We start from the raw sequence: 26470 nt of genomic DNA on the forward strand, positions 1-26470 counted from the left end.
GAATATACTGTTTAGGATGTAATAGGATGCAGACGGCACAATAATTGTAGAGAGCGTTTAAACGTTAACTCAGTTCAATAGGCTGTAAATCCACACATGTCAGTGGACATTTTAGCTGAACTCGTTTGACTATTACCTCAGTTCTTTCAGCTGTAAATCTTTGCGTGCCAATTGCCGATTTAGCCAAATGTGTTTGCTGATTTTCTCAGTTTGCTCGGCTGTTAAGATACATGTGCCAGTAGGATGTTTTAGCCAAATGTGTTTGACTATACGTCAGTTCACTCGGTTGTACCCTTTCCACTGGACGTTTTAGCCAAATGCATTTGACTATTACCTCATGTCACTTGTCCGTAAAGCTACGTGTGCCAGGGGACATTTTAGCCATTTGTATTTGACTATTACCTCTGTTCACTCAACTATAAAGCTACACATGCAATACAATGTTGACAAAAAATAGTAATGTCACGTTTTGTCATGCACTATTATTTGAAGTGGCTTTAAAAAAACAATTCTGACTTTTATTTAGTTACTCTGAAAGACTGGTAAGTAAAAGTTATCAACACATCTGGAGCTAACTGGACAATTTATTGATCAATTTGTATTTTACAAACTCTCTCCATAGGACAAATCATACTTAAAAAATCTAGGTAGATAGATTGTACTGCACGATGTAGAGTCTTGATTTCAAACTAGGAGTCTACTGGCAAGCTGTTCCCTTATTGCTATTCATCCAGAGTTGGAGTTCTGGCTCTTGCTTGTTATCCTGCTTTTGCACTGTTCGATTGCAGTGCAGATCCAAGCATTGAATACCAATGGACGTAATTATTTTTACCTGAGTTACAACTGGTCACACAATTGGATGAGGCTGATTCCAACAATCACATGGCTGTTTGCACTCAGCAGAATGACAGTGGGCGAGCTTGATGAAATTAAAAAGTCAAGGTAGATGCTACCATGTTTAATTGGTGGAGCCGAGTTGAAAATGGGACAAGTGCTGCAAAGAGGAGAGAAAAAAGGAGAGCGTGAACTAAATCAAGCCCCTTAATTGGCTTGTTAAGACATGAAAGAGTCGACTGAGTGGGGTGGCCTTGAAGGAAAAGTATAAAGGGGGGATGGGGGAATGGAACAAGAGAGCAACAGAAGGGAAGGAGGATAATGGATGAAAAGGGTAGAAGGAAGGGAGAGAATAAAAAGCTAAAGTTAAGTTGACTGACAACTTTGTTTAATTTGGGCATTTTTACGGAGTGATTGGGAAGGCAGGGCTGTTTGGAATGGAATGAGATTGTGGAATGCACTAGGCCAGTTTGATGAAGCCATTACGGGGCTCCCTCTCTTGCACTCAGTCATTGTGACACATCAATAGGTGCGTTAGATGGTCATTCCTCAAACGGAAACCAACCCACCTTGCCTCCAGTACTAATCGTTCCAATCATTCAGTGAGAAGCCGGTAACCTCTAGCCTTTAGAAGACTGACCCCTTTCCCTTATCATAGCCTAAATCCATCACAACCTTTGCCTCTCTTTAACAAAGCTAGTCTAAGTCTTTCTTCTACCTGGGAATAAAATATCTAGTGTGTAACAGATAGTTAGTGACTGAGCACTAGATGCTTTCTTGGTATTGACTTTACACTGCTGATCTATCCATAGGAAATAAAAATCACAAATGAGATCTCTATAGCGTCTTAATTTTTACTCCTGAACAGCAATGAGATTATATATCCTTAGACAAAGGAGAAGGAGAAAAATTGGAATAATCCCCAATGATCTCACATATCTACTGTATATTCCTATTGGTTTCAGATGGATCTTCAACATTGTTTGAAACAGTGCAAAGATTTGTCAAGATACCAAAGTCTGCAGTTGAAAGTCAGAGACTTCAATATGAGCTAAAACATTTCTCAATTTATTCCAAGACAAAATTATCTGGACTATGCTATTCACATTCATTATAAAGCTAATTATTCTTACTGCAAGTCCGCATTTTCTTCTGGGTACTGCAATGCTAACTGCAGAAATAGAATATGATGCAGTTTGAACTCAAATTCGCAATCCCCATATTAGCATCATGGTTCAATGTGCCTGAGCATGTGCTAACCACAAGCTTCAAACTGTTTTATGAGTTTAACAGTAAAAATGATGATATGTATTAAGCCATAAGCTTTGAACTTCTGTTAAGTAGAGTGAAGGTCTAAAAACCTTCAAACCGAAACCTTGACCATCTCGGCTGGTTTGAGATTTTTACCTGCTTGTTGGGTTCATTTTGATTAATAGGCTTTTCCAGCCCAGAAATAAAAATATTTAAAGAGTGAGAAAGGTTCAGCAGTAGCAGCATTTCTAGTAAATTTAATGCAATACTCTTTACTGTGTTTAAATAGCTAGTTTTGACTCCTCTCTTGTCAGTACCATATTGCAATGCACTTCCTCTCAGCAGCACAGTAATCTGATTACACTCTAGTTCCCCTGCTAATATTCTCTTTTTGGGTCTATTGTTTTTCTTTGTCTCTGTTCTCTCGCAAGGCATCTGTTTTGGCAAATTACACTTTTTTGTGTTTTTGTAAAATATCTGGTAACTGATAGTTTAGCAGTCATTTTAAAAGGGGGGTCACAGCTGTCAGTAGGTAGCTTGCAAAGACCCCACACTTACAGTTCAGTATTTATATATTACAGTATTGTAAAGCAGGTTAAGGGAAAGGAGGAGGCAAGAACTGGCTTGACAATATAAATAATTGTTTAATGAAGAAATTGTAAGGCAACGAAGGCAGACGAAGGTTGAGGATCCAAATGCAGCTTTCTTTATTATTAACAAAACACAAAGGAATACCCTCAGTGGGGAAATAAACATGAATAGCGATCTCGGGCAGGGAACACAGACCAGGCTAACTACACTCACAAACATTCAACGATAGACAAGGACTGAACCAAAAACCGGGGTATAAATACATGAACAAGGGACAAAGGGGCCAATGAACAAACAGAACTCAAAACAAGATAACAAGATGATAACAGAAGCAAATGGCAAACTAATGAGGACAGGTGAAAACAATGACAGAAAACACGAACGCTAACAAGACTGTGGAGCTACAAAAGGGACAACAGTGAAAACTATGGAATAACAAAAGGGACAAAAATGGAAAACAAAGGGGCAACGGTAAAACAAGACAAGGTCATACATAACAGAAATTAACCAAAAGACACAAACTCACATAGGATGGACAGCTGCCCATAAACATTCTCTCTCTGTCACACCCCCGTCTGCAGTCAGCCTTTATCTCTCTCGGAGGCTTGATTAGCCTGATAAGGGACTGGGTGTGTAAAATCATGACCCGGCCCCGCACTCCGCCCTGTCACAAGTATATATTCAAGTATGATAGAAGTATTATATTAATATATAATATGTATTATGTACTTTAAATATTTGTAGTATTTTAAAGATTCTAGTATTGCAAAATAATTGCTAAATTTAGCAAAATTTGCTGCAAATATAAAGGGTATCTTGTGGAGCACTTGCTTCTGTGTCATACATGACAATTAAAGACTGAGCACAAGCTGGTCCTCAATAAATTATGACAATTTGCACAATTTTTATTTTTACTTTGTGCTTTTGCATTGTGGGATTTAAATGTATCCAAGTGGCTCAAGCATTTTAATTATGTTCACCAAATTTCGTTCAGATCCATTTAATGATTCATTCAGTAACCATTTCTGGTGATGTCAGAAGGTGGTGACAAATGAGTGTCTTGTGTGAAATTAGTCACTGAATCAACAAATCAAAATAAAATTGTAATCCTTTAAAGTGTGTATGTCTATATACCTACAAAGAGACTTCAGTATAGGTTTTATGCATTATAAGAACAAAGAAAATCTATCATTTCCCTACAGTATGTGAGCTGCTGAGCATGACTTTTTTTCTCTCGCCAATTTGGAATGATCAATTCCCAATGTGCTCTAAGTCCTCGTGGTGGCGTAGTGACTCAATCCGGGTGGCGGAGGACGAATCTCAATTGCCCCATGTCTGAGACCATCAATCCACACATCTTATCACATGGCTTGTTGACCGAGTGAGAGCCACATTATAGTGACCACGAGGAGGTTACCCCATGTGACTCTACCCTCCCTAGCAACCAGGCCAATTTTGTTGCTTAGGAGTCCTGGCTGGAGTCACTCAGATTGCCCTGGATTCGAACTTGTGACTCCAGGGGTTGTAGTCAGCATCTTTACTTGCTGAGCTACCCAGGCCCCCCCAACTGAGCATGAATTTTATTAAAAGACAATAATAATAGTCTTATAATAATTACAATGAGTTTCAATAACATCTGTACGTTTTCATGTATAAAAAAATGTATCTACATATCTACTGTATATTCACTTCAGTAAAAAAGTGTTCTAGGAACACAGCAGATCTATCTTTTTTTTCAGTTTGTCGACTGCACACCAACATACAGGTAAAAAAAATGAGCTGATAGTAAATATAGCTTTACATATTTAACACAGATCTAGAAATCTGCTTTAATAGACTGATCTAGCTGGTCTCCCATCCTGGCAATGGTGGTCTTTTTTTCAGTTTGTCGACTGCACACAAACATACAGGTAAAAAAAAATGAGCTGATAGTAAAAATAGCTTTACATATTTAACACAGATCAAGAAATCTGCTTTAATTGTCAAAAACATCCGAGTAAACTATTACCTCACAAACATAATGTAAAAGCATAACTTAATGAAGACTCATGCGCTGATATAAACTCCACTTTTAATGTGTGCTTAAAAGAAGCGGGGTACATGTCCCCCATGTCCCCCCACAGCTGCTACACCCTTGATACAATCACTTTCTCAGTCAGACAGTTTGCACGGCCTTGAAGCATTCCACATAACAGGATTCTTTAGCTACACCTCAGCAGGGGGAAAAAAAGGATGAGAATCCTGGGAAGCGACGTGCACTGTAGATTTGCTTTTGTATGGCTGCCTCCAGCCACCCACTGCAATAATCAAACTAAGCCAACCTGACCCACTTTGCTGCCAGGATCCCAGGCTTGATTTCTTTCTCTCTCCATCCCTGCCTCGCTCCATGTTTTCTTTGCTATCTACCCTTTTTTTTCATGACTCCCTGCCAGACTGCCCACTCTCCACCTTGTCCACTCTTCTGTGTCCACACACAAACACTTCTTAAACAAAATCTCAGTCTTTGCAGATCACGGCTGCTCTATAGGCAAGCCGAGTAGGAGGTGCTAACAGAAGGAGAATGAAGCATCAACCCTGCACGCCTGACAGGTTTCTCTCCCACAGAGGAAGAATGAATTAGATGGAGGGTGCTACAATAGCCAGGCTGATTCGCACATGGCCCCTCTTGGTTTTACTCCCACTGGCCTCGGCTTTCCTGCTTTGGAGCCCCATGCTGCTATACTCCCACCACAGCCACTGGGGTGAGGATCATTACCTCTGACATAAGCTTCTCCATGAGTAATCACCAGGGTGAGAAACCCAACAAACACCAATTTCAATTCTGCCTCGTCTCAGTCGAAACTCCTCTGCACCTTCTGTATCCCATCTATGCTTCCTGCCTTTACTGTTAAAGGAAAATTTCACCAAACCCTGATGACAAACCCATTTTCCTGGTTTTAGCTGCTTTAGACTGATCTAGCTGGTCTCCCATCCTGGCAATGGTGGTCTTTAAATGGTCTGGCTTGTCTCTCAGTTTGGCCAAACTTGTGCTTAGCTGGTTTGGGTGACCAGCCAGCTGGTCTCCTAGCCTGAACAGTTGACAAGTGCCCAACCTTCTCTTAAACCAGCAAATAGACAAAGCTGACCAGGAAAATCTAAGTCCAGCAAACTAGTTTAGACTGGTTTAAGCTATTTATTTTCTGTCATTATTTACCCTTATTTCAAACCTGTGTTCTGTAAATTTTGCTGTACTTCTCACTGCTCTTTGCCATGCAAGGACAGTTTACATTTACATTTATGCATTTGGCAGACGCTTTTATCCAAAGCGACTTATAGTGCACCTATTACAGGGACAATCCCCCCGGAGCAACCTGGAGTTAAGTGCCTTGCTCAAGGGCCCAACAGTGGCATCTTGGTTGTGCTGGGGCTTGAACCCCGGACCTTCTGGTCAGTAACTCTGAGCCTCAACCACTGAGCCACCACTGTTCAAAATGACCACGCCTGTAAATCTCCCAAAAAAAAGAAAATAAAGAAATATATAATTTATAATTAAAGTAGTCCCTATGACTTGTGTACTACATTCCAAGTTTTGTGAAAGCCATTTAGTAGCTTTGTGTGAGGAATGGACCGAAATTCAAGTCATTATTCAAACTGGTGTACCATGTTTGTTACAGAACATTCGAGAACTATTGCCATTTGACAATAATTGGCATCATTAATTTCTTAATCTGAATGTGGACAAAAATGCAATTTCACATGAGAAGATTTTCAGTGTCATAACTGTCACGAACCCCGCTCCCTCGCTCCGCCCCCTCGAGCTTCCTCGCTCATACACTATCTCCCCCCTCAGGCTCACATGCCCGCTCCCAATGGCCAGAACATTATGTACACCTGCGCCCGCTCTCAGTCACCACATTAGTTTCACCTGCACTCGTCTCATCACCTATCATTGTTTACACCTGCACTCGCCCCTATATATTTCACAACCCGTTCGTCTCACTCCTGTTGGTTATTGTATTTAGTTTCCCGTGTCTTTGCCCCCCGCTAGTCTCGTCTAGTTTTGCTCTCCTCTCGTTTACCCCTTAGCTTGCCAGCTCCCTTGTTCCCCTGTCTTTTGCTCCCACTAGTCCCGTCTCGCTGATTCTGATTACCCCGGCTTTGACCCTACGCTTTCCACGACCTCTCTCTTTGGATTTGCCCCTTTTATATTCTCCGATTCCCCGGCTTCGACCTCTCGCTCCCCTTGACTACTCTTCACTGGATTTGCCCCTTGATTGTACTTTTGCCTGCCTGCAATAAAACGCAGTTTTGACTTACATTGTGTCTGTCTCTTCTTGTGCGGGTTACAATAACATTGGTAAAATCTGTCTCATTGTACATTTGTCCTAATGATATAATATGCAGCTGCTAGGAGAATTGAGGCCCGCACCAGCTATTCTGCTATAAATATTTGACATGACCCCTTATTAATGCATTAGCGATTAGCGACTGCCTTTCTCTTCCCAGCAAGTTGCTCTGTTTAGAAACAGCTCAGTGAAAACACTGGAATATCTCAAACCTTTTGCTCTAACTCAAAATTATGCGTTTACCCATAGGAAAACGCAGAGAATTGAAGTAGCCGAAAACACTGCTGGTTAAAGTGATTTTCTCCAAGATTCAATAAGTTTTAAATCAGTGAGCACCCTCCCTGTGATTACAGCATTATTTACTCTGAGAGGCCAAGTCTCCTTTGCTGTCCTATGCCTCTTAAACAATGAAACAGGAGAACCGCCTGGACTTTATGAACATAAAACAAGTTAGCCGACACAGTCGTTTCGCATTCTCACTATTGCAGCTGTCAGGGAAAGCAAATCAAAACTGTGAATGGCTTTTTGTTGTTGTTGTTTTCTTTCACTCTCTCTCTCTCTCTCTTGCAGTGACTTCAAGCACAGGGGTCGTTTGTTCTCTTGCGCACTGTCAGCTCCCAACTGCTCTTTTGTAAATAATGCACTTTTCACCATAATGGCCACAGTAATACCCAGACACAGAAATATTTTCCAGCGTACCCCCCCCACACCCACACCCCCACACACACACAGTCTCACAGACTGTCACTCACATTAAGCTTAATGAGGGTAGCAGAAAAAATATAGACTCTTGCGAGATCGCCAATGCAACATGTTAAAAAATATGTCTAATTACGATGTGACCTGACATTAAATATTTCTAGTCCAGTTGAGAACAAAACGACTCCCCGCTGGGCTCCTCGGTCTGCTTAAGATGTTCTGTTCCTTTCATCCATTTTCATCTTCTTTTCTTTGTGTTTTTGCCTTTTACCGATTTATTTATTTACAAAATGCTCATGTGGCCACATTAATTCATTCCAGTATAAATCCTATTGTGTTAAGCTAACAACTACAGATGCCATAGGACAAAATTAGCACAGCTTAAAACTGACACCTTTAGATGCTGGAAGTAACCTTAAACCACCTGCTTCTGTAAATACCGATTTTCAAGTCTAAATTACCTCCAAGGTCTTTTTTCATCCTTGCATCATTAAATTCATGAATCTCCTTAAAAAAATATTTGAGGCATTTCTGTCAAATGCCAAATTAAAGAATTATTACTAAGACAGATACTTCCAGGAGGCAGTGGGAAGTGGTAAAATTGTGCCAGAAACAGAATTTAGTCCTTTAGATGCCGCTTGTTTGAATACCCCACGCTTTGGAGGAAGGCCAAGCAGAAGGATCTGCCTGGCATGAGCAAGGTGCTATTAATCGCTTGTTCAATATGAGCTCACAGTATCACACTGAGATGTTTGAATAAGGGAGACCTTGTCATGGATTACCATACTAACTGACATATGGACAATATCTGCAATGTTAACATCAGCGATATACTGTTACCATCTGTCATGATCTAATGCAGTTTAGATTTGTTTGTGAAATGTACTCTCCCAGATGCGAGATCTTTTATCTCCTTTGATATCTCCACGTAAAGTGAGTAGCGAGAATGTGCTTTGAAATCAGTCAGTAAATATTGTCATTTGAATCCAACAGAAGAACGAGACGCCACTAAACAGCCATCTGTATACAAATGTGCTTTGCCAAATTATATATCACCAAGACTAGAGAGATTAGGAAGACTTAGGCTAATTTTTACGCTTGGTTCATTTGCTTGGTCTGAATGTGACTTCTGATTTTTTCCCTCTCCCCTGGCCTTTGTTATGTACTTTTGGGTCTGGGTATGTTTGCATCATCAATGTGAGTACTACTGTGAGTACTAGTGGCAGCTGTTTCACTGTTTAATTGAATTATTGGTCCTTGTGGTTTTACCACCATAAATTGAAACTCACAAAATGAAACTTATGTTTGTCTGCCTGTGAATGCATTGCAAGAAATGCAAAGAATACCAGCTGGTCTCCGAAGGCAATTTATTCTAAGACAAGCAGCTATGAGAAGTGCATTATGTTATAGTAAGTGTGACAGGAATCATGCAAAGATGCAAATTATACACTAAATGGTAAAAGTGTGTGAACACCCCCTTCTAATTACCAAGTTTGTCTATTCCAGCAATTCTAGTGAACACAAATCTTAATGCATCACTATGCAGGCACATTCTAGAGAAGTATGTGCTTCCAACTTTGTAGTAATATTGTTGCCATAGTGCTGTCAGTAGCGGCTCACTTTTCACCATTTAGGACTGATCGCTTTATATCATCCACGTGAACCGTACCCCAGACCCCCTTTTCAAGCAAATCACACCCGAGTTTGGAAAACTGCTTTTACACCAACCAAACAAACCAAACTCTGATGTCAAATGGACTCAAGTCCGCACCAAACTCCAAGGAACACAAAAGGTGATGTTAGGTAGAATGTTAACCTCAGTCACCATTCACTTAAAGCTACACTATGTAACTTTTTTGTTAAAAAATAACAAATGTTATTAATGAAACCAAAATCCATCTTCCAAACCATGTATTTACTTTCCCAAATACACATTTATAAACCTATAATAATGATATTATTTTATAAATATTTTAGAGTTGTTGGGACAGATTTTGCGGAAAATTGCATACATACGTTATTCACCTGTGTTGACATCATATCCATACCCAGAGAATATAAGATCTGGCTATTGTAGCGCACATGTGGGAATAGGTAAAGATGAAAGTTTGTTGTCACAACGAATGAGAAAAATTGGACATGGATCATTCAAAACAGCAAACCTCCAGGAAATCACTTTGTTAAAAACAAAGAAACCCCAAACAGAGCAGTCTACAAGCAAAAAGAAAAAACAAAAGAGTCCGTAATAAAATCCGAATCAACATCGGCTTGGCTTTTCCAAGGTGGCAACAACTTTGAGATCTGAAAGGATTTAAAATCGACCTAGAGATGCGTTTTTCTTAATCAACAGGTAAGATATTTTATTGATCTGGTTTATGTATAGTTGTGTAATCACACACACACACACACACACATGTCTCCCACACATCTGTGTGTGTGTAGTGAAATACAATAATTATACTGTAATTGGTGCTGAACTTTTCATTTGCTAGCACAAGTGTATTTTCCTTTATAAGGGCAATAATTTATATAAATAAATTCTTTAGTCCTAGGATTGCCAAGGACATATGAGTCTTGAAATGATGTTGACCACTGGTTGGTAACAATGACAATCTATAAATGAATATCCTGCAGTTATACAAATTTTTACAACGCTTGACCTTATCAGACTAGCAATTGATATGTCTAATGTTAACGAATGTTGCCTGACTCAGATTATATGTTTTCAGATATCCATCTTTTCCTTTCTGTCATTATTTATTTTTCCATTTGCTCTAAGATGTCCTGTATCCATGTGCATATTAATCTGCACAGAGGAGCAGAGCTGAACAACAACCAAAATAATGTCCTTATGCAAGACACATGTAGTTTTATTTATTAACTGCTAGAGGGCCAAAAGTTACATTGTGTAGCTTTAAATCGTATGGAAAAAAAGATGCAATGAAAGTCAATGGTGACTGAGGCTGTCATTCTGCCTAACATCTCATTTCGTGTTTCACGCAAGAAAGAAAGTCAGAGTTTAAAACAACATGGGGTGAGTGAATAATGACAGTATTTTCATTTTTGGGTCTAGTATCCCTTTAAGTCAAAGTATCCTTAGCAATGTGGTTTCACATTCAAATGGTACTTAAAACAATGGCTTGTGTTTTCAGGCTTTCTGAGTAAATCTGGTTTCATATTTCTACATGCCACCTGACATGTCCTTCACTGCTTTCCCATCTCTTTCGTCACTCACATGCACGTGTCCTCACTCTGTCATCCCCTAGCTACTGCCACCAAATAAAAAGCTTGTCCCAGAGGTTGTCAGAGCAAGAGAACTTATAGCCACCCACGTTCGGCTCGGTCCCAACCTGCACTCTCATTGCTGCAGTTTCACATGTTTTATCACTTTTTCATTCTCCTCATCCGCTTTCGCCCTCAGACACTAAATCAGACTATATGAGACTGTTGTCATCCTGGAATCACCAGACAACAGACCAGCACTACACCATACTGTGATATGAAACATGCAAAAAAAGGAAAGGTTATGCCATTAAACCCCAATTTTCTGTGTTCATAGCAAGCACCAAATAAATAATAAATCATCTCTTTTTATTTTATTTTTTATTTATTTATTTTTAAGGTGAGATAATGTTGTAATTTCCAACCAGGGATACGTGTACCCCAGGCGGCACTTAAAGGGACAGGTCACTCAAATATGAAAATTCTGTCATCATTTACTCCCCCTCATGTCGTTTCAAACCTGAATGACTTTCTTTCATGAAACACAAAAGTAGATGTAGGGCTCAGTCTTAGGAATTGACAGCCCTGGTCAACATTTACTTTTTATCATTTACAATTTACTTATCTTTTTTCATAAGATGAAAGTGAATGGTGACTGGAGCTGTCAGTCCCTCACATTTAATCCTTTATGTTCCATTGTAGAAAGAAAGCCTTTCAGGTTAGGAAAAACATGAGGGTGACTAAATGAAATCGATATTATGATTTAAAGTGAAACATATTATGGCTATGAATAGCTTAAAATAACTAATCATGATAGGAAATTCCTTACTGAGGAAAAACTAAAAACATTTTGTGTAAGTGTGTCAATTTATGTGGATGTCACTTATGGTATAATGAAGTATATGTGCATATATAGCCTTTAAAGACACCAAATATTGTTGTTCTATACAACAATACAGTGATCTATCCCATTTTCATCGAAAGTTAATGCAATAAATCTAATAAAGATTTGCATGTGTAAAACATAAGACTCAATATAATTCTGCAATAATTATATCACATAACATTACCCATCATTTTTTGGACTTAGTATTTTATATAACAAAGGTCTTTTTGTGGCAAAATGAGTCATTGATATAATGGGCATTTTAGTAATGTTCATGATAGTGCTACATTATATCCACTATAATAAGAAGTAAAAGGAACATACAGTATTTCTGGTTTGGTGTCGATGAAGGGATACTTCTGCCTTACTGACATGTCTGTTGGGGTAGAGTAAATCAGACAAACGTTTTGGGAAATACTGAGCTAAATGTTGAAGAAAGTTCTCATGTAGCCTTTTAAAGAAGAAGGAAGCAAAAATCCAATTGAATTGTGCGCAGTGACTCTCCCCAGTTTGGAAGATGAATGCGCTGTGTTATTGTTGCATTATTTGGACAGGGTGATGAAGGAGGCTGTGACCTGCAGAAGGGAAAGTAAAATATAAGTGACTGATTTCTGCTGCAAGAGAGAGAGCCTGCTTACTGGCGAGTTATATTGGAGCACTGTGTCTGGCATCTCATCCGTTCTGTCTTGTGTCTCAGACATAATCCCGTTTTCAGCACAAAATCATTTAGCTCTTTGGCACCACGTATGTCATTAACCTGCCTGGGGTTGGCCACTTTGCCATTCTTATTCACTCTTCTTTTCCATCACCTAAGCCCCAGTGTTGCCGTTCTATATCAGCCAGACAAAGCCCAATCATCTAGCCGCCTGCTGTCTCTCTGATTATTGTTGACCAGCAAAACACTTGACCTGCAAATGGCAGCAATATGAGAATAATCTACCTTGACATCGTTGATATTGTATCTAATGGCATTGCAGGATCGATGGCCTGCATGCACACCCTGTGGGTACTGGAGGCTGATTCCTCTCGAAATCGAGTGGCCAGCACTTGCTGTCTAAGGCACTCCAAGACATGGGCACATAACTCATTTACACTCACAGGACGAAATGTTTGTTGTCAGTTGGATACCTGGCAATGTAAAAATGGACAACTCTCAAAATCTAAACACCATATTGACACAAATCTTACTAAACTATCACTGCCGAATTAGGCTGACTTGTTAATTGATTTAGCAAGGATTATCATGTCTTAAAGGTGAAGTGTGTAATATTTTCAGTTTTAGAGGAATTGTTTACCTAAAAATGAAAATTCAGTCATCATTCACTCCATCATCATGTTGATCCAAGATGTTTGGCAGAATGGAATCCTCAGTCAACGTTAAGTTTCCATGCATCTTTTTTCCCCCATATAATCAAAAAGAATGGTGGCTGAAGCTAACATTCTGACTAACACCTCAGAAGGAATGGCATTATGGGTTTGGAACAACATGGGTTGGGTAAATGACAAAATGTTCCTTTTTGGGTGAGCTACCACTTTAAAATATTTATCCTATCTCAACTGGATATGCAGTGGCAACTATGAGACTTTTATATGTTGATGTCCTTGAAAATTGTAAACACTGTTGCTCTGTGGCATTGCTTTGTTTGTTTGAACATCTTGATCAGACAAACATAGCAATACTGGCTCACCAAATGGCGTTTTGGGCGGTATTATGGTTTTCTAAAACATTCTTTATTTTAGCAATACCGTTTGGTATTGCTAGATGCTCAGAAATTATACACTTTACATTTAAAAGTATAGTTGGCCCCAAAATGCAATTTCTTAAGTAATTTACTTCCAAACCTGTGTGTCCCGTCTTTTGTTGTTCATATATTGTGAAGAATGTTGACCTTGCTTTCTCCCATACAATGAAACTTAATAGGGTCTGAGGTTTTCAGTCTCTAAAATTCTTCCTAAAATCTCCTTTTGTATTCCACAGAAGTCACAAAGTCATGGGGGGTTGGAACAACATGAGAGTAAATAATGATAGAATTTTCATTTCTGTGTGAATACATTTATTCCTTTAAATGTATAAGATTGTTTTAAATGATCGTCACAGACTGCTGAATCTTAGTTGGACTCTTTAAATAAGTTCTGATTTCATTATGAATCTTAAGCATTTGCTCTGGAACCAAACAATTAATGTATTTCAGGCAGGTGCTCAAATAAGCTGAGGAGTGTTTCATCAAACTGCAGACAGCAGGGCCACAGTTTGAAAAGTTCAATGTATCGACGTGAGGCACAGAAGTGGCTTCCCTGGAAAATGTGGTGCGTCAGCTGCAGGTTTGATGTCCAGGCTCTTGCCCAAGGGGAGGCAGGTTGGCACCCAGAGATATTGACATGGAGACAGATCATTAGCCCCCTCTATCTACCCTGCCCCAGTCTGCTGTTAAGGTGCCAGAAGCTTTGCCTTTTAGACTTAACAGGCAGGAAGACCATGATTCTCCAATGTTACGCCCAATAATCTGCCATTGTGAGCATGACAATGTGCAATTACTTCCCAATATGACACTATGTTTAATGGGATGCCAGAGTTCCGAAATTCATCCCAAATGTATGTGTTGCTGTTTCTCTGTAGTCACATAAATATGATTACATGAAAACTAGATATTGCATAGAAATACCGGAGTTTATTGATTTAGAGTCTCAGCACAAGATTAATATATATATATATATATATATATATATATATATATATATATATATATATATATATTCAGCAGTGACTTTGGTAGTGTAATGATAATTGCAGCTTGAGGAAAAGAGAGTTTTTCAGACATCCAAACTTAAACGGCTTTGGCTCGATTTCTCCCATTAATTGTTTGGCATTGGTAACAGGAAGAACGCACATCAGCATTGTGTAAGATTGTGGCATTACTTTTGCAAAACAGAATAATGTGTAGTGATGCTTCCCCCTCTCCTGCTCAACAACTTTTGGGCCAGTTGCTATGTAAAATCCCGGGACGATTTGTCTTCCCAGTCCAGCCCTGGTAGTTGCTTTGTATTGCCTTTACAGGACATATGGATAATGCAAACTTTATATTTCGAATGTTTATTTGTAGTAGATTTTGACTAAATATTATACAATATTTTGTGACATAAGTGCATGTTATAAATGCTGTTTACATTTTATTATACTGTGTGTCAGCATTATACTGGCCATCTTGCTCTGTTGATATCGATATTGGCCACAGAAAAATCCATATTGGTGTATATATATAACATCACTTGCATTTGATTGATGGGTATCTTGTCCTTCAGATCAACCTTTGGAATCTGCTCTTCATTCTGTGACTTTTCTCCATTGGCTCATTAAAGTGAGGCACAGTCCTCTAGCACTGAGAATGGGACATCTGTCACTTTACATTTAAACAGAAGATCCTCGCCGCACACTCACCTAACAGACAAACAATCCATCCTTATTTACCCAACACAATTGCAATTGGATTGGATCTTGGCTATGGAGGTGAGCTCTTTTCAATTTGAATCAGAACCTTAAATAGTGTTTTTTATTCTCTTCCACTGCGGCTTTGCAAGTCATGAATATAGCTCAGTCTGGCCAAACATGGGTGACCTTGTGTTTATATTGAAATAACAGGTGATAGAAGGAATTTAGCTAAATCAATTGTCCTCTGTGAGGTCGCTATGTGAAAGTGTTCATCTCAACAGATGTGACCGATTTCAGCAATTCATTTTAGGCCCTGCACAGAAATCCCTGCAAGGTTTTGTATGTATTGTTGTAATTGTTGTATTGTTGTAATATATTTGTATGTTTTTAAAGTTAAGTGCTGCTGTTCACTATATTCAACCAAGATAATATATAGTAGATAGTAGTGTTTTAGATATATTGGATGTATTTTGTGTAAAGTTCTGTTCAATATAGTTGAAATCTACATTGTTTTTGGTTCCTGCCAAATACTGACCAAACCAAAACCAAACTGCTCTGGTTCCAAAATATCACATCATCTTCAGAAGTTATATATTTATAAAGATACAGATTTTGTTAGTAGCATCTAGTGTAGCTATTTTACTGTAGTTTCACTAAATTATGAGTAGCTTGTATTTAGACTGGGAAGCAACAGTTTTAAAATAGCTTTCCCAACACCAATCTTAACCAGCTAACAAACTTTTACATAAGCAGAAGACTTGAATATAAAGGCAATTGTGAATGATCCCAGTGACCTGAGTCACTGGGTCACTGCATAAGAGCTTGTGCCGTAGGCAAGGAGCATAACTGGCCGCATCATCTTTCATGAACACTGATATCCAACTCCCTGCTTTAGCATGTCAAACCCTTGGAGAACAGACTAAAACATACATTGACTTGCTTCTGTATTGACATGTTTATTCCCAAATGTAATTTTTTTGGGTTAGAGGTCAGTGTGTATCCTCTTAAAATGCAAAGCATGTCTTTAAATATCTACGAATGACGTAAGTTGAGTGGCATGTTGCCTTGTACATGGATCCAACATGCCCATATGTGTAGGGCAGCCCTGGGGGTCCATACGCCCAAACACCTTTCTCTAATCCTGCCTGGCACTGCTTTATAAGTATGTAGATTTTTGTATGGTTCAATCTGAATGAATGCATGTTCTGTGGCGCTCAATGCTGAACGCTGTTAAGGAAGTTAAGGAAGGTGAAACCGGAGGGAAGGTTTGTCCTAATACCAGAGCAGAGCCAAAAGAAATTTAGCCTATTACAATGAAAAGAAATTATTAATTTGCATAAAAGTTCCATCAGATTTGACCTTGTAGGCTTATTTACAACTTCTATATAAGTAAGCTCGAACAAAATGCAGTTGTTAATTTTGTCAGGGTGATATTTTAACAAATATGGGTTGGCAGAGTTGGAATAGGCATTTTAAATCACTTTTCAAGGCTTGAGACTGCAAAGGTGGCAAGCTGATTGATAATGGTATGCTTGATAGTGGATATACAGTGTTAATTGCTAATGCCACAACGGACGTGATCTGCATCTCATTTTATTTTCACGTTTGCCACACTTTTAAGTGCTTTGATTTGGGAAATGTTATTAAATTGCATCTTATTTTTTTTTATATAAACATTTTAAGTCCTTTTGTTTCCAAGTCAGTGATCGACCCAAATAATAATAAATTAATTAAATAAAATGACTACATATTCAAATTATATTTGTAATATAATATAATATTGTTATACTTAATTGTCTGAAAGTCTGTTTTAGGACATTAAGATCTTTTGCATTGTGATGAATTCATGATGAATTTTCCCCAAATTTTCATTACAAAAATGCACAATTTAATTTTTACATGATTTATTTTTGTAATTCTCATTATTCTTAATGGTGAATCTCAGTATAGTCACCAATTAAATGTTTTTTATTATTATTATTATTTATATAAGCATAAATTAATGAAAGCAGTTCATGCAACAAATATTACCAATATGTAAAATACTCTACTATTCTATTTATATATCATTGCCCCCCATAACAGTAATGATAACTGAGGGAGGAAATGGGCTAAGGCCTAATTGCCAAAAATATTCACAGTTTATTAACAAGATTCTTTGCTAAATCGAGACTGGAAAGAGTCAAAGTTCATGTCTTGAGTACAACAGGCTACGCCAGTAACTCTGTATCTACCAGCATGAGAGTCATGTTTCTTGTTCCAAGGTTGCCATGGAAACTATACTGGCAAAACAGCACCAAATGAGTAATGTCCCCATATGCTTTTTGTGCTATTGAAGGAAAAAAATATTTTAATTGCCCAGAGGAGAGGAGAGGAGGGAGAAAATCTCTCCATAAGCATACTACTTTATTTATTTATTTAATTTGTGTTTAGTTTTTTTTCCTTTTCTTGATAAAGTCACGCGTGATGAAAGACCATCTGCCAGTCTCTCTTCTCCTTCCTAGTTTGCTTGAATTTTAAATTCTGAGTTTCCTCACTCATCGAATGCTTGGACTCGCAGTAATGATAGTGTCTTTATTAATAAGAATGCTCTCAACTAGCTGATCCCACAGCAATAGAAAAGACAACCCCCTCTATTAGGCAGGACGCACACGGGGCCCCTAACCAAATTACAGTCATTTAATTTGCTCTCCCCCTTATCACTTATGGAAAAGAATCCCGCCCCGGTTGGAGGTCTTGGGACTGTGTGGGTGTCAGAATCACAACTGAGGGATAAAACGCTAGAACAATTGTCAGTTAAATAAAACAGTTAAAAGGCTTTGATAAAAGCTTATGTATATATGTTGGTTAAGGAGGTGGTTCTATATTGGATAGAGAGAGTGTGTGTGTGTTTGTGTTTATTTTGTGTGTGGGGGACATAATGCAGTTTAGCTGAGCATCATGCACACAAAGGCACATTTTGCGTTCACACCCACATATGCACAAACACACACAACATAATGCACAGAGATTTGGTGGGGAAGCCAGTGGTAGAGGCAGCTCCATTTGTGGGGGATAGATGAGTGGGACTGCGGCTGGGGCAAGTGATTCTAAAGCAGCTGATGAATGGTGCCACTGATGGGTCATTTGTCCCGGTGATAAAGTTAGCCACTGCCCTTTAGGAGGAAGAATAAAATAAAGAATGCTGGAGAAGAGCGTGACGGATTGTTCAACGGTAACAGAATAAGTGGCTGTCTCACACGTGGCTACTGGACCCGACCTTCCTCTAATTGGACATTCTCGGGGAGCAGGAGGGCAGACTGTGCGTCTCCTGTAACACACAGACATGCTGGACACGGTGACAGAGACAGAGGCATTGGGTTTACACAGGGAGTGATGCACATCAAAGATTACACTTCAAAGAATACAAAGGGAATATATGTTCTGAACTGTGGCTTTGAATGTTTTTGGAATTTAGTGCTCCCGAAAAAGAGTATTGGAAAAATAAATAATTTTATTCATTAAATCGAACTGCTGTGTTGGGGAAACTTGCAGCAGGAAACTTGGTAGGAACTTAACATGTTGTGGCACTTTTATCTGCATAAATATTTAGGGATGCACCGATTGTGTAATTCTGGGCCGATACAGATTTTAATTTTTTTGGTTATTTTGTTTTTGCTGTTATTTAATCCCCCTTTTGTGCCAGTGAAAAAAATAAATCTTCATTATAAAAAATAAATGAGCTGTTTTTAAGCCCTGCATCACGCTTTCTTTGAATGAGCACAAATTCAATCATACAAATTTATGAAACAACGTTTAATATAACCTTTCAAATAACAAAGATTCTTTTTGTGAAAAATAACTTTTTCAAGAGCCTTTTTAGCCTGCTATACAGCAACATTTTTCACTAAATCACAGACGAGACAGTAAAATACTCCCACACCACCAACATTTTCTTGCACATATTTGAAAACAAACCACACGTGCGCATGGCATCCGTTGCCCTCTTACGTCATGCCAGAGTCGTGTCTAGCCAGTGGCTGTGGGTGGTATTATAGTACCACCTGTTGGATCTTCTCTGAAACTGCAGTTGGGTTGGCAAATGTTGTCCAAGTTGACCGCAAATAACCAAGACATATAAACAAATAAACATCGGCCACTGCCATCAGTGAATGATATCGTATTTGCCGATAGGCTGATGTCAGTCATCAAGGCGAATATCGGCCATTTCATTTGCCGATGTTTGGCCGATACATCGGTGCATCCCTATAAATATTATCTACTTTTATCTACACAAATATGCATAGGTTCAATTATTACAGTAATTTCAGTTTGCAGTTTTCTGAATCTCACAAAAATATGTCCAGGTAACATTTCACCCCACAATCAAAATGGGGAAAATTTATTTGTTTTGTAACTTTCTTCTGCGGAACACAAAAGAGATGTTAGGCTGAATGGCCTCAGTCACCATTCACTTTCATTGTATGGGTAAATAAAATAAAAGATGCAATGAAAATGAATGGTGTCTGAGGCTGTCACTCTTGCTAGCATCTCCTTTTGTGTCATAGAAAGACTTACAGTCACGAAAGTCAAACAGGTTTTGTCAAATGAGAACAAACATGTTGTGGGACTGTTTCTAATAGCAAATCATGACCTCACCATGTGCATATCAAAACTAATGCAAAACATTTAAATAGAAGCATTTAGGAGTCCCCACCAGACAGTGTGAGAATGCAATCCCGAAAAAGCATGTGGATAGCCACTCTCCACATATAACAAAACTCCTACTTCATTTTCAATGTTCCTCTCAATATGGGTCTTAGTGGCTACGTTCACACTGCAACAGAATATGGTTGTCAGTCCTGTTTAAAGCCACACCCACACTAATACATTTTCGATAAAAAAATGCATTGATTATGCTACGTGTACACCTCTCATCAGTGGCATTTTCCTCCACCGAAAACAGAGCCTGTAAAAATGGTTTCTTGTACTGGATGCTTTGATAACAAAGATGTTAGGAAACATTATCGATGATGTTAGAAGTTTTTAACAGAAAACGTATTTGTGTGGAGATGGTCTAGGGTGCTATATATGGTTACAGTCACACTCAGTTCGGTTATAAATGAAAGTGACAACCACACTCTGTAACTATACTGACTCCCTTAAAGACTCACATGACTGAATTTTGATAATGAGTTTGGTTCACCGTAGTGTACAACTAGTTGTCTGTCACATCATACAGTGCCGAAGCCACTCAGCATACATGTGTGTTTTCCATTTTTTCCACGTTGGATTCCTGTAACTCACAGATACAAGTTAAGGTTAAGATTAGTCCACCAGAGATGCTTCTATCAGTTTAGTGGTCAAGGTACATCCCAAATGCTCTGCTCTATACTCTGTTAAACACACAATACACACAACTGACAGATGAAGTCCCTCCTGGACTTCTTCAATAAATAGCATTGTCAGTTGTGAAAGTCTCCATCTTTGATATCTACTTATATACTGTCACTATGGTTAAAGGCATTATTCATGGCTATCGTGAGAATACAGAAGGTGCTTGACTTTGGTCATTTCTTTATGCAGACAGCATTTGAGCCACTAATGTGAGCTATATTATGAACAGGACAATTGGAGAGTCACACCTGTTAGTAAATATAATTGTCAATCCAAACACTGTATGAATGTAGCCAGTGTGTTACATGTCATCTACATCTGCTGTTTTTCTTCTGCAAAAATTTTTCAAGCCACTATCCCTCTGTGACATGCCACCGGGGGGAGTGAGGGGAGGGGTGGCCGTTATCCAGCCTGGCAGCCAAGAGCACCCTCTTTGAAGCTGCTCTGAAGAGCATGGTCTAGGTAATCTCTGCTCGGCTGAAAGCCGTTTACAGAGAGAAGGAGACAGAGGAAGAGGTTATACTGGGGAGAGAGGATGCAATAGAGAGTGACGGAGAGAAAGAATAAAAGAAAAAGAAAGCGGCAGTGGATATGAAAGAAAGGGGGAAAACATAGAGCCCAGGCAGATGATGATAAGGCTAGGGGGATTTTGTTGCTGTTTTGGGGTCAGATTAGGAAACGGGTCTCGCTTTTGTCACTTGAAAACAGAAGGAAAGAGAAAGAGAGACACACATAGCTAAGAAGCAGTGAGCAAATATGCAGAGAAAGAGAGAATGAGAGATTTGAAAAAGAACATAAAGAGAGTTGGTTCACAGTGCAATGTTGTGATGTAGTTCCCAATCAAAGTGGGGGATCATACATGGAGGGATGTTGAAAAACACATACTGTACACATACACCCAAACAAGACAAAGGCCAGCCTATAAAGAAAAGCTTAAAGGGATAGTTCACCCAAAAATAAAAAAACTCATGTCATAATTATTGTTCCAAACCCGATGAAAACATTATTTTAATTCTAGGGTGAAATATCCCATAAGTACATATAAAAAAATCATTCTAGCCAATCAAATGCTGTTCGCAACCCATTTTACTTCCCATTTTAATTCTGATGTAGGGAAGGCTCATAACTTATAGACAACTACTATGGTAATCTACCCCCATTTTTGGTGTAATAAACATTTATATGTGCCAAAATAACTGTACCATTAAAGGGATAGTTCACCCAAAAACAAAAATGCTCTCATCATTTACTCACTGTATTTTCTTCTGCTGAATACAAATGAGAGAAGAAAAAAAAAGGAAAAGCACTAAACGGCAGCATAAAATCTATATCATTAAATCAATATCTTCAGAAGTGATGTGATAGGTTTGAGTGAGAAACAGATCAATAATTGAGTCCTTTTTTACTATAAATTCTCCTCCTTGACCGGTAGGTGGTGATATGCACAAAGAATGCAAATCACCAAAAACAAAAGAAGAAGAAAGTGAAAGTGGAGACTAATGGTAAAAAAGGACTTAAATATTGATCTGTTTCTTACCCTCACGTATCGCTACTGAAGATATTTATTTAACCACTGGAGTCATACGGATTACTTTTATGCTGTCCTTTATGGACCTACAGAGCTGAAATATTTTATTCATCAGAAGATAGAAAGGTTAAGTATGTTAAGAAAAGATGATGGTTAGTAAATGATGAGAGAATTTTCATTTTTGGGTGAACTATCCCTTAAAATAACTTGAAACTAAACAATTACTGCTTTTCAAATTTACACCACACAAGAAATCTGAGTTTTACAATAGTCCCCATTACAAAATTGGGCATCTCAAACTCAGTCTTTTTGTTGAAATTATCAAAAAAGGGACAGAGTGAATTAAATTGAGCATGTGCTGAGAAAAATTAGGGCTTGATGATGTAAGCTAAAAAATAAAAGTGTCATTTTTTTTCAATTTGATAAAAGATTGCAAACTTTTTTTTTTTACTTGAAATAACATGCACAGACAACTCATTCACAATAAGACCTGGAATGTGCATTAAGGATTTCATGTTGACTTTAAAATGGGAAGAAAAAATTAGTTTTTTGTATTGTTACGCAAAACTCAGAAATACTCATTATATATATGCCCGTTTTCATAGCTACAATAAACAGTAATAAATAAATTACAAGGTTCACCCTTTGCAATTGAGTAAAATCACATGATTGAATTAACTACTCTCCCCATTTCTCCCATTCATGTGCCAAACTTTTAAAAGTAAAAGCATTTCCCATGAGTCTTTATTCTCATCACACGTTCCCCTCCCTCTTCTACCTCCCTATTTCTTTCCTACCATTCGGCTTTATCCGCATTCTCTTGTGTTTCAATTTCTTTACTTGTGTGTTTCCGTATGTGCCGGCTCTTTGTCACCCCTCCCTTCTCTTGGTGCTTTCACAGCTGACTCTTCTTTCTCTTTCTCTCTCTCTCTCTCTCTCTCTCTCTCTCTCTCTCCTCTCTCTCTCTTCCACTCCTGTGCAGGTTCATCGGACAGAGTGACTTGCCACGCTCCGACTGCCCCCTTATCCCCACAGTGAGTATTGTCATGCTAATTTTACTGATCGCAGCCGTGTAGCGAATCTCCGTGGTCCCGGTTTAGCTTTTTCTGGGCTCTGCCGCTTATCTGTTTTTGAGGAGGGACAGTCGAAGATGTGATGCATGTGAGGAAAGAAAGGGAAAAAAAGATGGAGATACAAAGAGAAAAAGGGAGAGAATATTTGAAAGAATTCATGTTTGAAGATTGCCAGAGTTTTGAGAGTGTAGCTCTGTGAGATTGACAGAATAGTCACACTTCTTTTAACTGAGGCTTCAAAAGTTGTGCTATGTCTACATGGAAACATAAAACATGATTCTTAAAGCCTTTTGCTCCAAAATGTATTAAACATTTTTTACTGGATGTACTGCATATACATTCACACCATTTATTGTGGTCTATGTGTGTGCAGACATAAAATTGCTTTGCGTTTGACTATATGCTGTAAAAAAAAAGTGCTTTAGTTTCTTTTTCTTTCTTTCTTTTTTTTGCGCTCAGACAAGTTTGTCAAAGTGCTGCTTGAATTTAATACTCCTTTGACCTTAAACTGCTTAAGCTGATTTATATTATATACTTCAATTTATGTAGGAAAAGTCCAAGATTCTATTACAGAGCAAAGCTTCAGGCATTCACATTTATACACATGCTAATGTTTTTGCCGCCTTCTTCTTCTTTTTATTTATTTATTCACCTACCATAATATTTTTATAATTTAGCATACCTTGAAATTACAAATCCTGCCCCATGACAAAATACTTTTATCTATTAACTGGCAATTTAGGACAGCACTTTTCACACCAGGCCTGCAGGTGATAAACATGCAGGCAGCCAGACTTAATTCAGCAACACAGGCTGAAAGCAAAGTGAACACATTGATTGGTGTAAATATACATGAAGAAAATGGGAAAGTTTTCTTTTTGGATTTTTTTTTTTTTTTTGGAAATGAACAAACTCATTCGTCGTTTTCAATACTAACTTGTAATTATGTAAAAGAAGCATTTGATAAACAGAAATTGGGCTGTTTGAGAAGATATTAGTGCCTATGTTCATAGAAACAACCAAAAGAAAGTTTTACTGCAAATTGTTGAGCAAAGGATAAGAATCTAACTTCAAGCAGACTCTATAATTCCTTAAAAGAAAGAAAGTGTCTCTTTTCATAAATTATTTTTACAAACTGCTGGCAAATAGTGTCTTGCTATTGATTTGATGCATACAGATATATGAGTGAGGTTTATAATTTATAAACCTCGTTTATAAAGCATTTCACAGCACAAAGAACGTGTTGCAAAGCTTGCCAATGTCAGCAAACCTTACATTTTTCTCAACACATTTGTTAGTCATTGCTCAGAGTTCAGCTCTTGCGCATGACTTGGATGGCCATTGAAACATGATGTACTGGCCCTAAAGCTCAGACCTGATGACACAGTGCAAGGTAGATTTCTACTCAAATTGAGAGTCACAGGGCAAATTTGGAAGAGACGTTCCAGTGGTTAATCTGTACAGACAAAACACTGTGCCCGCAGGCGATCCTTTACTAAAAGATCCCAATGGTTCCATGACAGCATCTCACAGGTTTAGTTGTGGGACAAACTAGTCACCTACTCTGGTCATGCATTTTGCCTAGAGCTTTTCTGTGTGCAGTTGGGTCCTGTGGAGTCAAACACAATGCATGCAAGCTTTTCATGTAGAAGTGATACACTAAAGCCAAGCTGGATATAACAGGCTGTGTCAAACCCCTTGGTTCTCATGTGATTTTTTAGTATTGTAAAATGGACCATATGTTTGTGAAGCAGCCAGGTCGCACACTTTTGAAGCTTAAACTGTTTCGTTTTTTTGTTGTTGTGGTGATGTAGGTGTGGCCTAGTGACATCTGTGAAAAGCGAGGCCAGGTGAGAAAGTACATTAAGGATTGACACCTGTGGGAAATGATCTCTAACAGCTGTTTGATATAATTTCCCACAGGTGTCAATCCTTACCCTTCTTCCTCTACCGGCCTCACTCTCCACAGGCATCACTCGGCCATGCCCACATTACCACATACGTTATTACATTTTTTTTTGGTTTTGGCATTTTTACATTTTCTTTTTACCTTTCTATTTACTTGGACAAATTTGAGATTTTTTTGGTGTGATTATTATTTCCCCTCAAAAGATGACCACGATTTCTCAGTCTGGAAATTGCCAGTTGAAATTTAATTGGATTTTTAATAAATGTAATGAGGTTAAGACCGATGTCGTAAAAGCTTGATGCTTTCTACACTGGAAGCGTTGATGCTGCACGTCACCTTAGGGGCCGTTCAGACAGAGCGTGGTTTAAAAAGCTGGACGCTGCACAGTGAACACAGCAGAAGCACGTGTTTTTAAGAGTTTTAATCTTAAAATTACGTTTTAATCTCACCTGTATAAGGAGCACCCTCTTAATTCATATTCCTGTTCTTAATATGAACGATTCAATGGTACATGTTGTATTAAGTAAAAAATATTTGCACTTAGTAATGCTTTTTAATCTTTTATAAAAATGAAAAACTTCCTCAGTTCTGTGTAAGAACTACATTTAAAGAGGTAATTCTTAAACCATGTATACATTACAAGCAAGCGACCATCACAACAGCTTAAGGATTTCTATAATGTAACAAGTCAAAGCTGCAAGTTACCTTAGACCGAATGCTTTCTTGCACTAAAAAATCTTGGCATGGCACAGCGAATACAACAGAACGCATGCGTCTCAGGTCACATAGCTTTATTTTACTTGCCACTGTGTCTAAAAATGTGTCACTCCTGCATTCATTTTTATATAGAAAAACAACTGATAAACAGAGCAGTTGAACACAGAAATGGATACATTGTAAACGGCCCCTTAAAATGTTCGTTAACAATGGACCAATCAGCTGTGAGCTTGAGGCTAAACTTAAGCAATAGTATAATTTGTAAAATAAAAATACATTTTCTTGTACTTTTTTCCCCTACAGGAATCCAATGGAGTAAAAAATTCCTTTGCATAGGTTATTTTATATAGTTTTCACGTAACAAAACAATTTTACAATAATGTGATTATAAATACATCTGCATAACAAATGCTTAACATCTGCTCTCTTCTACTGGGTATTTTTTTTGTTGTTGAGAAAGACAAGATTTTTTTTTTTTAAATGTACACTTGAGAAAGGAAATTATTTTTGCATGCCAGACTCGAACTTGAGCCACCCACATGAGCACCACAGCTCAATGAGTTGGAGTAAGACAAAAAAGGCTTGAGATTTTCACAGTACACTTGTAGAGGGAGTATTATAGCTTTTAGAAA

The 26470-nt window shown here is 38.3% G+C and overlaps 1 protein-coding gene across 2 annotated transcripts in view; it reads left to right on the forward strand.

Annotated features, from left to right (window-relative positions):
• Positions 1–26470, forward strand: part of LOC127626747 (RNA binding protein fox-1 homolog 3-like) — a 649289-nt gene that overhangs the window by 167848 nt on the left and 454971 nt on the right. The window contains exons 3-4 of one of the 2 annotated variants that reach the window (XM_052102758.1): positions 7572–7632; positions 23122–23173. The gene's annotated coding sequence lies outside the window, so the exon portion shown is untranslated. The remainder of the gene's footprint in view (positions 1–7571; positions 7633–23121; positions 23174–26470) is intronic. The other variant, XM_052102757.1, reaches the window with a different exon arrangement.

The sequence above is a fragment of the Xyrauchen texanus genome, chromosome 33, assembly GCF_025860055.1.
Source record: "Xyrauchen texanus isolate HMW12.3.18 chromosome 33, RBS_HiC_50CHRs, whole genome shotgun sequence".
Lineage (NCBI taxonomy): Eukaryota > Metazoa > Chordata > Actinopteri > Cypriniformes > Catostomidae > Xyrauchen > Xyrauchen texanus.